We start from the raw sequence: 14,694 nt of genomic DNA, 5'->3' as shown, positions 1-14,694 counted from the left end.
ATAATAAATGGCGTGTCTAGCTGTGGCAACCGTTTCATTTTAGGCTCGCTCATCAATATTGCAGCAGACTCTTCGCTCGGTTACACTGCCCTGCTGGTTTGTGTCCCTCTCTACTCAGCTGCATCAACTGTAAGGCGCTGTATCGCATTGGGTATCTAGTTCAACTGTCCCTCCGGAGTCGGTGGCCACTGGCATTAACTCTAGTCGTGCTAGAAGAGAAAGCTATCTGATTAAGCTTTATATGTGTAGCATTTGTTGCTTTCCTGACTATTGTAGAGCAATGAGTTAACGATCAGCGTGGATGGATGCCATTCCGTGAATTGTAGACATTCAAATGTAACGAGCTCTTTCCTTAAACATTAGTTCAGCAGCGAATATTTGTTTTTTCCAAGATCTCAATTATTCTCTAAATCTACACTGTTGACAACGTACTGAGACAATTCATTGTATGCTCCATACAGATGTGGTTCTTGTGATAGCAAAAGGGCCCAAAAGATGTAATTTGTGTTTTGATTGTATTAGTGTATAAATGCCAAGCCTTGGTCTGTACATGTAGTCTGTATAGTTATATCGTATAGCTAATTTCATTTGGTCCTTTTAATATTTTGTTACAATTATAAGAATATTGTTTCGCTTTAAACTAGTTGACTAAATACATATAATTTAAATTTTTGTTTATTCTTACAACGTACGGGTTTGTTTCTTTTCCTTTAATTAAGATTTTTAAATAATTGTCAAAACGTAAGTAAAGAACTTGAGGAGAGTTACCCCCCCCTCCCCTTTCCTTTCCCAGAAGGCCTACAAAATAAATTTGACATTTATCACTTTCTCACAACTGCAAAATCTCAATAGTATTATTCACTTTCTCACTACAGCAACATCTCAATAGTATTATTCACTTTCTCACTACGACAACCTCCCTGTGCTGCTCCCTCAGGCGTGAACAGCTCCAGAAACACGCTCCGCCTGACCATACATGTTTTATAAGATGGACAGATTTTGTCTCTCTCGCCTGCACCTCCATGGTTGTAGAGAAAGACTCATGTATCCCGGGACTTCGTATTGTCTGTAAATCTCACGGCCTACTGAATGAGACGTGGCTTTGAGTTGGTTCCGACAGACATGGACAATAGACACTGCTGATCTAGTTTTTGGTGTTCAGTCTGTCACCATAGCGGTCAGAAATATCAAAGCAGGTTTTTGTTCTTGTTTTTGGATGGTCTGTGAATGTTAAATCTCACAAATCATTTTGTTAATAGCTATTGCATTAAAAATATATTTTAACTGTGCTCAGTGGAGTACACTTATACCAAAAATGCAATATATATATTTTTTTTAATTGGTAGACATCCTTAAAGATCGATAAATCAAAGAGCAAACGATAGTTTGATTGAAGCAGAGAAATTACAATGATTGCTTGCAGGGCTGGCCTTAACAATTGCGGGGCCTAATGCGAAACGGATTGCGCGGTGCCCAGTCTGGGTAGGGATACGCATAATGTCAAAATTAAGATTTTGTATTAGACAATAAATTCGTCTTTGCAACAGATGTTTGTTAAACTAAAACTGACGCCTTTTTTTTTTAATTGCGCTTAGGATTGGCAACACTCCATAATTGAAAGTTTTGTTTATTTTTCTGGAGATTTTAATAATTTCCGGAGATTTCCAGAACTTTCCGTATATTTTGCAATTACAGGACATTTTCAGGAGGCCCTGGATAATTGGGAGGCCGCAGAAACCCTGTGATTATATATAAGTTATAATGTTTTAATTTAAGAATTTACACCCAGAATTAGCGCGGGGCCTATGAAAGTGCGGGGCCCACTGCGACTGCATAGGTTGCAGTGGCCTAAGGCCGTCCCTGATTGCTTGGTTGGCTTACAAGAAAGCTAATTGGTCATTTGATTGACTTAATCAAATAGTTGTGTGTCAATCGAGTCTATCGAACTAATTATATTTCTTGGTAAAAATTAATGTCACCTTTTTTTTTCTTCTAAATTTATGTTTTTAGCATAAGCAGTAAATTTTGTAACTGTACTGACAGGGTTGATTTAATTTTATTATTTTTTTAAACATTAAAAACTACGAGAATGCTAAAGTAGCGACTGAATGAATGGCATAGAGAGAAATCATTGAGTTTCGCTACAGAGATAAAGTATCCACAAAAGTGGAATAGAAGTTGATTACTAAAGTAATAGAGCGAATATATCGAATAGCTTGCGACTTAATTAACTCTCTTCTGTAGAAGTACAAGCATTTTTATCTTGTTTTATCAAAAAAAAAAGTAAAACGTCTTTTGAATTTGATGTTGAGTCAGTAAAACAAAAATCAAATTCACTTCAAAACGACCAGACATTGTTTTGTAATGTTGTCCCCCCGAAGTACCTCTAAGTTTAGAGCACCTAAAACATCTGTGTGATCCGCGGGAAAGAAACACAAAGCCCTTTAGATCCGCTTTGATAAAGATCGTAAATCGACTCTTTTTAGGCACATCAAATACTCTTTACCGAAAGCAGTCGGGAGGCTACAACTATCCGTACATAATTCATGGCTTCTCTCCCCTTGTTAAGGTGGGCTCGGCAGGCTTTTGTTCTTGACTCGTAAAAAATTCATTTCTCTTTCTCTTCCTTTGAACTGTCCTCTCTTACCCCACTCCCCGACTTGGCCCTACTAAGGATTCGCCCAAGCGTTTCCAACTACTTTTTTTTTTCATGATTCGCTGGACGTTATTCAACGTTTAACTTTTGTAATGAGTGCGTCATTTATTGATGGGGACGGTCTGGGAGGCAGATTTGTTGGACACAATGGGCGTGTGTAGATGTGTCTCTTGGACGTGTGTATGTGTGTGATGTCCAATACTGTTTGCAGCATGTGTATGTCCTGTAATGTTAGCTACATAAGAGATGGTCACCTCAACTCACTACGAGCAACCTGTACTGTCCTCACTATGGGTCCAGGCTCGAATTACGCTCGGTGTAGGCCCCTGCGTCTTTGAAGAGGTTTGAATTAGCACATAGTATTCACGTAGTTGCGCGTAGTATTCACGGGGTTCCGCGTAGTATTCACACACAGTTGCGCGTAGTATTCACATAATTCCAGTGGTATTAGCGTTGTTGCACACAGTATTTACGTGGTTGCACGTACTAGTCACTGTACTAGTCACGTAGTAACACGTAGCAATCTTCAATGTATGAAGGAATGTTGACATATACAGATCAGAACTGGAGCAGTCCATTAGTGAATAGTGTTGTGATATTATATTTACATAAACAAAATTTCTAGTTTTCAAATAGCGAATGGGATCTCTGGTCCTTGAGAAATATAAAATACATTTTTGTGACATTCATGATTCAACGTATTTTTCTTTTTTGCCATCATTTTGAAATAGACATTTAATACTGAATTATTTACTGTTTCAATGAGAATGATCATTCTATGTATTTTAAGACAGACCTAAGTCAAATGTCCACACTTTTCAATGAAAGCTCTTCAAATTAAAACGAAGTCCAAACGGCAATTAAAGTGAAGTAAATCTTTTCCTGTGGCTAAACTTTGTCAAGGTTGTCGTGTTGCAAAGTACCTTTTTATTTTATTACATGATGTCAGCGATGGTATGCATGATCTTTAGTGATGATGCTGTTGATACAGTAGACCTCTAAACACTGAAAATATTTGTAACAGCAGATTTATAAATAAAATAGTTTAACTAGTTAAGTTGATCTTATTTGTGTATGTTAATTGGTTGACATTAATTTGTGAACGTTTCATAAAACACGCAATTTACAGATTATGATTTTCTCTCAATGCTTCCTTTCAAAACTCCATTCCCTATAATGTTTAAAGTACTGAACTACTACTGGAACTAGATTCCCAAAGGTATGTTGATTTGGTTTCAGAAATTTCATTTACTGTGCTGTCCAGCGAATGTAAGCTTGTCTGTGTTCCAACAGCTTTGCAATCAACGTACTGAACGATTACTGAGAAAAGCTTATGTCTGTACCATGGCTACTAGCGTCTGTTGGGATTTAATTGTAAAATTTGAGGTTAGATAATCAAAGTAAAAATAACTATAAGTAGATCAAATTCTAAAGGATATTAATAGTATCATGAAAGGCAACTCTTGTTATTTTTAAAACTTTTCTCATTACACCAAATCTATTTTATCCCCTGAATTGATGACGTCAACAGCCAGATATTTCAAGTTCTTGCCACAATAAAACAAAACTTCCAGACATCAAATCGAGAGATGTATAACGTTATGTAGAAGAGTCAGTGGCGTTCCCGACAGTCACCCAGAGGCGTCACAAAACACCAGGGAAAGAAGCAGTTGATGGCCAGAAACTAGAAGCAATAAACCACAAAGACTACCATTAAAATATGTGGGACGCATGAAGCTGCGAGAGGCGACCAATGAGAGGAGGGGTGAAAAGGAGGATACTTGGTGGACGCAGCTCTGCGATAAACATCCCTTTTATGACCATTATGAAAAAAAAAATTCCCTCCCAAATTGCCCTCTAGGCTACGAGAGCTACGATTCGGCTCGTTAATTGCCGTCTGCTAAAATTGCACTTCCGTTGTGACAGCCAAAACGCCATATGACTGTGTTTCTATTCTTTTGTATAGTCAGGATTTTCTGTGTTGTATGAATGCAGTGCCACAACACTGGTCAAAGTCACTTGAGCGTAACTAGCCTCGCGCCATCTGATAATGGCTCGCAATTATAGCCTCACTGAGTCCCAGCCCACCCCCTGTGTAAGTAGTCCACATAGGACCAACACTGTTCCCTTGAGGCTCATCCTACATAGACAGCTATCTGGTGTCCGTCTTCACGTCCGTTGTTTATTGTAGCCCATTCTCTGAATGCCGGTGTTGACCAAGATACGCCGTGTTGGGCATTTTGGGAAACAGACCTAACAAATGGCTATCAACCCAACACCAATGGAGATCACAAGTCATTCGGCAGTTTGCGTCATTGTTGATTCTGACATTGCGACGTTCATTTCCTCCTCATCTATCCTTACATTTTTTTAAAGGTTAATAAAGGGAGTTTATGTTACAAACAAACTCTAGGTTGGGCCATGCTGGTCACTTGTACTCTCATATTACGTTTCATAAAACAATATATTTAGTGTCATTGCAGTTGCTGATCAACACTAACCATATATGTCCTTAAGTAAGCTTTGCACTAATCTTGGCTGCACTAATGGGGATGATGAAATCCGATTTTTAATAGCGATCTTATTTTTCAAGACCTAAACGTGACATACAGACCTAACAGACAAAAAAGAACAAAACTATAAGTGGCTTTACCCAACGAGGGCCACCATAAAGTGTGGTTGTTTGCAGACAGCGCAGTTAATATACAAGTCAATATAATTTCACTACTTTTACTCTCTAAAGTTGATTTATTATTTGTAGTTCGATAGTTAATTTGTGGCTAAAGTAAACTTACGATTGTTACCCATTCTGTTCACTGCCTAAAAATGTCCAGAATTATCTTAAATGTAACATCCTTCTACATATAGGGAACAGCTCGAGAATAAAAAAGTTTATTGGGTAATTAGTTCTGTCTCAGTATCATCGGGTGATTTTTTACTTTATCAACACAATGTTGTCAGAATCATTTTAGACCAAAACCCAACGTTACAGTAACAAAATGTAAATACTTAAACAAAATAAAACAAATAGACCAAGTAAATGTGGCATGAGGAACATTTAATAAACTGATGAAGAGTTCACTTGTTGGCAAACATTGTAAGCTCTGTGGTCGATCTAATGATGTAACTAAATGGTCATAAAACCAGACAACATTTGAATTTCCAATATCATAAACATTTATTGCAAATTTAATTTTTACTATTCCTCTTATTAGCTTGCAAACTCTTCATGGGTTCTAAAATGATGGACATTGGGTGGATAGAGAGCCACGGATTACGACAACTTTTCTTACGATTTTCCTAGAAATTTTGATAGTTTATGTATATGTTTTGTAAAATAAAATACTAGCCAATTGGCCATACAGGGAAAAGTCTGGTATGGCCATTAAAGTTTTTCTAAATATAATCATTTTAAAATTATATATGATCTGGAGATCTATATCTTAAATACACATCAGTGGAAATTTCTGCAATTAATCACATAAGAGTTAAATAAACAGATGTTCAGGGGCACTTAGCACATCGGCAGCTCGGCATATGTAGAAATTAGTCTTTCAATATTTGTAAGTCTGAATCTATATAGTATACTAGCATACTAGCATCTTCTAAACAATATCTTTAACTAGATCCAGCTTAGACTACTGTCTTTAATATTACCCTGTCTGGATGTATATCACTTAACTAGAGTTTTAAATCTTACCTGCTTTTAGACTCGACTGGATATCAGGAAAGAGAGGGGGATGGGGGGAGTGGTCAAAAACAGAAACTTGACACTATATAATTACAAGGAATATGAATAGGAATTTCAAAACACTACACTTGCAGGTCTTCAGCTGACATCAAACAAAATATTTCATTGGTTCAAGTTTTGTGAGGTACACTAGTCTCAACTTGATCCGAGAATAGGCGTGGAGAAATAACGCGCACAATTATCTAAAGGAACAAAACCCCACATATTTAGCAATATCTTTGAATATTGAAGTGACTAACTTTACTTGTTAGTATCAAACAAAATAATTAATTAATTTATATTATTGATTCATCTATTGTCAATGATCCGAGAATGGGTTTGGGAGAAATAACGTGTTCAAAATTTTTACTAGACAAACGGACAGAGTGAGTGGATATAAGCTTTATAAAAAGAAAAATAGGTCAAGGGAAGTGGTCTTCACATAAGGCTCACCAAGTATTCATAAAATGTTAGTTTGGAAAACAAACTTTGATTATTTGAGGTCTTTCAAATTGTCTCTAAAATAGTGTACATGTAATAGTGTACCCCTAAAAGTGTAGAACAATTGTTTCATTTCTTTGCGTGACATAAAAAAAAAGAGTTAGAAAATTATAGAATTGAAATATTCAATACGATCCTTTATTTCAATAGGGCCACAACTTTTCACGATACTACGGTCTGTAAAATTTTAGATTTATACATTTAATTATTTATGATTTTAAAATTAAAGTTCAAATTGTATTTATAAATAACCTTACACATGAAACGTAAAAGTAGGAGTGGCAGTTCCCAACGAAATGCGCATACCACTAAAATACTAGCTCTATTTTGTTAACATTTAATCAACGAGCATTTCCCGACATTCCTGTATTATAATTATACGAATACACTAATTAGTGAGGAAATAAACAAAAATACACGCTAAAAAAAAAGTATGCTTTTGTTAAAGGACCCATTAGAATATTTACATTACAAATTATTTTTAAATAATTAAATTTTTTTTTTTAAAGATAGAAAATATTTTTAATTAATTAGATCTCCCTCTCCATAACCTCCCCCCCCCCAACCCCAATTAACAAAATTTAGGCCTAAATTTAAAAACAAAAGCGGCGAGAAAAATATGAAATATGGAAATGTTGTTTTCGTAAGGGTTGAGTCGTCTGGTCTAAGCATGGCCTGAGTGGCCAACATGGAAACGATGATTGGATCTGACAGAGAATGTCATCGTTCCAGAGATAACGTCATTCGGATGGACACCAGACCCGTCGTAAAAACAATTGGATGTCAATATCCCCTACCGACCCCCATTACCTTTCCATTCTATCGGTCGTTCATTCGACTGGACAGGCTTGACCCATAACAAAAACATAACAGATCATTCGACTGGACAGTCTCGAAAAAAACCAAAAAAAAATCGTTTTTTCATTTTCACTGCTTTCTCGTTTATTCAGATGCGTGAAACTAATGACTGTTGATGTGTTTGTACAGATCTGGCTTCATTTGGTTTTCATTGAGTTCATTTTGAAGATCATAAGATAGTTCAAATAAGGAACAAATATTTTAGTACATTCCTTGTGTTGACAAGGGAAACAATGTAACTTTAATATTGTACTTCTTAATCGAAATACCCCAGAAGTGACCTCCCATGTTTCTAAGTGACAATTATATATAGGTCAGGGGTGTATATAACCACATATGTATTTATTGGAGTATCAAACTAAACCATGATCACTAACTACAGTAATGTTGTCATCATATATAGGTCAGGGGTGTATATAACCACATATGTATTTATTGGAGTATCAAACTAAACCATGATCACTAACTACAGTAATGTTGTCATCATATATAGGTCAGGGGTGTATATAACCACATATGTATTTATTGGAGTATCAAACTAAACCATGATCACTAACTACAGTAATGTTGTCATCATATATAGGTCAGGGGTGTATATAACCACATATGTATTTATTGGAGTATCAAACTAAACCATGATCACTAACTACAGTAATGTTGTCATCATATATAGGTCAGGGGTGTATATAACCACATATGTATTTATTGGAGTATCAAACTAAACCATGATCACTAACTACAGTAATGTTGTCATCATATATAGGTCAGGGGTGTATATAACCACATATGTATTTATTGGAGTATCAAACTAAACCATGATCACTAACTACAGTAATGTTGTCATCATATATAGGTCAGGGGTGTATATAACCACATATGTATTTATTGGAGTATCAAACTAAACCATGATCACTAACTACAGTAATGTTGTCATCATATATAGGTCAGGGGTGTATATAACCACATATGTATTTATTGGAGTATCAAACTAAACCATGATCACTAACTACAGTAATGTTGTCATCATATATAGGTCAGGGGTGTATATAACCACAGATGTATTTATTGGAGTATCAAACTAAACCATGATCACTAACTACAGTAATGTTGTCATCATATATAGGTCAGGGGTGTATATAACCACAGATGTATTTATTGGAGTATCAAACTAAACCATGATCACTAACTACAGTAATGTTGTGATCGTATTTATAACGACAGGATAAACACTTTATCTCAAACAGTCGATGGTTTAAATATAAATGGCATATTAGCACATTATAGGCAGCTCTGCTGGAGCCAGGACACCGAAGTCTTAAACATCTTCTATAACGACGACTGGCTCTTTTAAACATAATAAAAATGTCCAAGCAATCTTTGATCCATTTAGGAATATAAATTGTTTTTGAGATTTTAAAATCTGGAGACTATTAGTAAATACAGAGCGACATGCTGCAGCACGCAATAAAATAATATAGTACAGAATATTATAGAACATACTATAGCTTGGTATAGAATAATATAGCATGTAATAGAATAATATAGCATGTAATAGAATAATTTAGAAGGAAATTATTAGATTAAAATAATATAGAATCGAATCATTTAGAATAGAATAATAGTAATAACACAAATTAGTATAGAATAATATATTTTACAAGACTTAGAATAGAATAATTTAAAATAGACTAATATAAAATAAAATATGGACTTGAAGCATAATCCTATGTATATACCTAGCGAAATTCCCGTTTAGATTTAAAGCAGTCAAAACAACAGGAAAACAACAAGAAATAATGTCAAAAAAAATGTATTCTGTCAAAACTAAATAGTTCGATAAACAAAACAATAATTGAGAAAAACTTTTATTGAAATATAGCGTAGGCAGAAAGTGAAAGTCTCAATTGAATGAAACAGAGGGAGAGAGAAATGTCCTTTCGTTTTAGCTAAAACAACCCCACAAAAGACCACCCCCTCCCACAAAAGACCCCCCACCCCACAAAAGAACCAAAAAAAAAAATACACAAAAGACCCCACAAAAGACTCCATAAAGACCCCACAAAAGACCCCACAAAACTTCAAAGATCTTCATTCAACTATGTGTGCTTAGTTTCATGTTTTACATTTTTTGTTTCTACTTTGTGATGCAATGTTTCCAAGATTTGTGACTTGTTGACACCTTTCTATTCTTAAATGAATCATTTCGTCCAAAACAGGAGAGAATCTAAAACTAAATAAAAATGGCTTCATTTTTCAAGCCCCCCCCCCCCCCTCGCAAAAAAAAAAAATAATAAAGAGACAGAGAAGACAGAGAAGAGTACGCATCAGACAGGACAGCTTGTGGTCATTTCTAAATGGACGCACGTGCACGAGGGCTATTTATCTCGGGTCAGCTGGCAAGCTCGAGGGATTAATGATTGGAAGCGGTACTGAATGGTCATTTTCAAAAAACGTTTTAGTCCAGTGATTCGGACATCTCAAACAAACTATGCTACCTATTGAAATCACTAACAGGACTCGAACAAATCTCCTTCTTCCATTTTGAACTGCTCTGCCCCCAAGCCTGGCAGCTTTTCAAATAGTTCTTCCATTTCTTCCATCGAATCTTCCATTGAACCTTCCATTGATTGGACGACATCAAACAAACAACACCGGCTGATATCCCGATACACCTCTAAGATAGTGTCCTACTCAAATAGTCTCACTACACTGTATGCTAGGTTTCTAAACGTACTAATGTTACCAGAGGTCCGAGTAAAGGAGGACTCGTCCTACTTTTTTACTTTGCGTCTTACACCGGCATACACTGGCCTCAACTATGAAATGTCCAGCTTTCAATTTATTGTTTAACTACCTGTTATCTATCAATCAGATTGAATCCTTCCCAGCTGTATGTTAAACATATGTACTATATACTAAAGTCATAAGTCAACTAAAGTCATAAGTTAACTAATCTCATAAGTTAATTTTTCAAGCCCATAGGAAATCACATTGTTCTCAACGACAAGAAGGATAGCATCACAGATAGAAGTGAAGTTGTCAAAATAGAAAAACATAGATTAAAACAAGAAAGCATAGATTAAAACAAGAAAAATAAAAATAAAAAACTTATTTTTAAACAAAGCCTATATTAAATGTAATTGTATCAATTAGTTTGGATCAGTCATGCACTTAAATTTGTAATAGACCTAAACTAGCAATCATAAATCTGTGCGACTAGAAATATTTTTAACAATGATTTGTTTAACGCAATTTCATGCTTTTAGCTTCCTCAGTTCGCCATTATCCAATCACTTGTCAGGACCAGTTGGAAAGGAGGCGGGTGGGTGGGGAAGAAGGGGGTGTCCGTTTAGATGAAATCGTGATTGCTTTTTTAATGCATTTGATAAAAATCAAAGTTGTACGACTTAAATTCGAACTCGAGGGCTCAAGCATGGACCAACATACTAGCCACTGTGCCAGCGAAGTGCTTATGAAAATAGAAGGTTATATAATAGTTATCTATTGCTAGTTTTAAACTTTTAAGAGATGACGTCTTTCTCTACACAAAGTATAAAGGGGACTAATTCAACTTATACCACTACATCTGTCAAGGGCAATTTCTTTTCCTTGTTCAATATCAAACAAAATAATTAATTACCATTAGTTAATCAATTAATTTGTTAATTTTTTGTATTGATTATTATTTCGATAGGTACAAGAAATAATTGTGCAAAATTTCAGCTTGATCCGAGATTGGGTGAGGGAGAAAAACCGAGTCCAAACGTTTTACCAGACAGACAGACAGACAGACTTGATAGAAGCTTTACAATAAACACAAATCTTTATATTCTTTCTAGTCATGTTTCTATTTGTGTGGTGAGAAACACGTATGTATAAAAACAATATATAAATAATATAAAATATATAGAGAGACATAATATAAGAGAGGACCAATTCAGCGAGAGAAAAAAGTAAATAAACACCAAAGCAAGTGTCCCAAATCAACTGGTCTCAGCTAATCCCACTACTGATAGAAGAACAAAGCCCAATCACCCTGGGCAAATCATCAAGGTGGGGCTGACTGGACAGCGTCCCTCAGACCCCAGGGCAGCCATCACTGTTTGAAGACTAGATATTGTCTATAGCAAAAGCTCCCTTGAAGTCAAACTGAGCTTATTACGCTGTGGTGCGCAAAGGCGGATCAAAATGCGGGTCTAGGTGGGGCAGGTGGGTGGAGTAGTTACAATGAGTCACGTGACAATGTATTTCCTTTGATCTCTTCCTCTCACTCTCACTCTCACTCTCTCTCTCTTTCTCTCTCTCTCTCTCTTTCTTTGATGTCTGCCCAGGTACAACCAAATGTTTATGACTGATGACACTTGCCAGGTGCCTTTGTGTTTGTGACAAAGTTTGCTCACGAACGGAGGCGGAGCAGCTGGAAGGAGAAAAAAGGGGTGCGGGAAGACAATGTGAGACACATACACGGTCTCATCCTAACGTCATTTTTTTAAGTCTCATTAAGTATAACATTTAGTATAACATTTAGTATAACATTTAGTATAACATTTAGTATAACATTTAGTATAACTTTTTAAAATCTTTGTTTCTTCCTTGTTATGAACAGTCTCAACAACAAGATAGGTTTCTAGAAGTAACAGGATAGGTTTCTAGAAGTAACAAGATAGGTTTCTAGAAGTAACAAGATAGGTTTCTAGAAGTAACAGGTTAGGTTTCTAGAAGTAACAGGATAGGTTTCTAGAAGTAACAGGTTAGGTTTCTAGAAGTAACAGGTTAGGTTTCTAGAAGTAACAGGTTAGGTTTCTAGAAGTAACAAGATAGGTTTCTAGAAGTAACAAGATAGGTTTCTAGAAGTAACAGGTTAGGTTTCTAGAAGTAACAGGATAGGTTTCTAGAAGTAACAGGTTAGGTTTCTAGAAGTAACAGGTTAGGTTTCTAGAAGTAACAAGATAGGTTTCTAGAAGTAACAGGTTAGGTTTCTAGAAGTAACAGGATAGGTTTCTAGAAGTAACAAGATAGGTTTCTAGAAGTAACAGGTTAAGTTTCTAGAAGTAACAAGATAGGTTTCTAGAAGTAACAGGTTAGGTTTCTAGAAGTAACAAGATAGGTTTCTAGAAGTAACAGGTTAGGTTTCTACAAGTAACAAGATAGGTTTCTAGAAGTAACAGGTTAGGTTTCTAGAAGTAACAAGATAGGTTTCTAGAAGTAACAGGTTAGGTTTCTAGAAGTAACAAGATAGGTTTCTAGAAGTAACAAGATAGGTTTCTTGAAGTAACAGGTTAGGTTTCTAGAAGTAACAGGATAGGTTTCTAGAAGTAACAGGTTAGGTTTCTAGAAGTAACAGGTTAGGTTTCTAGAAGTAACAGGTTAGTTTTCTAGAAGTAACAGGATAGGTTTCTAGAAGTAACAGGATAGGTTTCTAGAAGTAACAGGTTAGGTTTCTAGAAGTAACAGGTTAGGTTTCTAGAAGTAACAGGTTAGGTTTCTAGAAGTAACAAGATAGGTTTCTAGAAGTAACAGGATAGGTTTCTAGAAGTAACAGGTTAGGTTTCTAGAAGTAACAGGTTAGGTTTCTAGAAGTAACAGGATAGGTTTCTAGAAGTAACAGGTTAGGTTTCTAGAAGTAACAGGTTAGGTTTCTAGAAGTAACAGGTTAGGTTTCTAGAAGTAACAGGATAGGTTTCTAGAAGTAACAGGATAGGTTTCTAGAAGTAACAGGCTAGGTTTCTAGAAGTAACAGGATAGGTTTCTAGAAGTAACAGGATAGGTTTCTAGAAGTAACAGGTTAGGTTTCTAGAAGTAACAGGTTAGGTTTCTAGAAGTAACAGGATAGGTTTCTAGAAGTAACAGGATAGGTTTCTAGAAGTAACAGGTTAGGTTTCTAGAAGTAACAGGTTAGGTTTCTAGAAGTAACAGGATAGGTGTCTAGAAGTAACAGGTTAGGTTTCTAGAAGTAACAGATTTGGTTTCTAGAAGTAACAGGATAGGTTTCTAGAAGTAACAGGTTAGGTTTCTAGAAGTAACAGGATAGGTTTCTAGAAGTAACAGGTTAGGTTTCTAGAAGTAACAGGATAGGTTTCTAGAAGTAACAGGTTAGGTTTCTAGAAGTAACAGGTTAGTTTTCTAGAAGTAACAGGATAGGTTTCTAGAAGTAACAGGTTAGGTTTCTAGAAGTAACAGGATAGGTTTCTAGAAGTAACAGGTTAGGTTTCTAGAAGTAACAGGATAGGTTTCTAGAAGTAAGTTTTTTAAAAATTCCAACCAATTTTCCCTGCGTGCCTGTGGTTTAAAGAAACAGTGATAAGCTAAGTCAGTAGTGTCCAAATGTATTGAAGCAAGGGCGTATATTAATGTAGGAGAAGTGTCAAGTGCCGAATAACTTTAAACAAGTGGTCGAGTTCAATTGAAAAGATCTTTGAACAGACAAGGTGTATGACAGCATCTCATCAGAGGACGAATATGACCAGTGGACCCTGAGTTGGGTATCACTGAATTAAGTCAACATGCATACAATTATATTATATTTTTATTGGACATTTCTGAAATATTGCCTGGCAAATAAGAAAAGTTGTGGGTTACAAGGTGGTGACCTACAGTGAATGAACTTTTTTAAAAACAGAAGTATGTCTCTAGGACAATTTTTTTTCTTCCTTTCGGTATTTAGATTTGTTTAAACAAACAAAATACAAAACAAAATACTTAAAAAAAAACAAATCTTAAATTATTAAGTGTATCGATTAGTTTGGATCAGCCATGTCATTAAATTTGCAATAGATGTAGACAATTCTTGATTAACAATAATAAATCTGTGCGATTAAAAAGAGTTTTACCAAGTGTTTTTGTTTAGCGCGATTTCATGCTTTTAGCTTTCTCAGTACACTATGATTGTATCACTTGTCTGGACCAGTTGGAAAGGGGTGAGGGAGAAACAACGGGGTGATCGATTTTA

At 35.6% G+C, this 14,694-nt stretch overlaps 1 protein-coding gene across 2 annotated transcripts in view; it reads left to right on the top strand.

The window, feature by feature from the left end:
• LOC106066660 (LIM/homeobox protein Lhx3-like) overlaps positions 1-14,694 on the top strand; it is a 65,915-nt gene that overhangs the window by 39,802 nt on the left and 11,419 nt on the right. The window lies entirely within an intron of this gene.

Source organism: Biomphalaria glabrata, chromosome 9 (assembly GCF_947242115.1).
Source record: "Biomphalaria glabrata chromosome 9, xgBioGlab47.1, whole genome shotgun sequence".
Lineage (NCBI taxonomy): Eukaryota > Metazoa > Mollusca > Gastropoda > Planorbidae > Biomphalaria > Biomphalaria glabrata.
The sequence above is the reverse complement of the archived record's forward strand: the minus strand, read 5'-3'. Positions and strand labels throughout refer to the sequence as shown.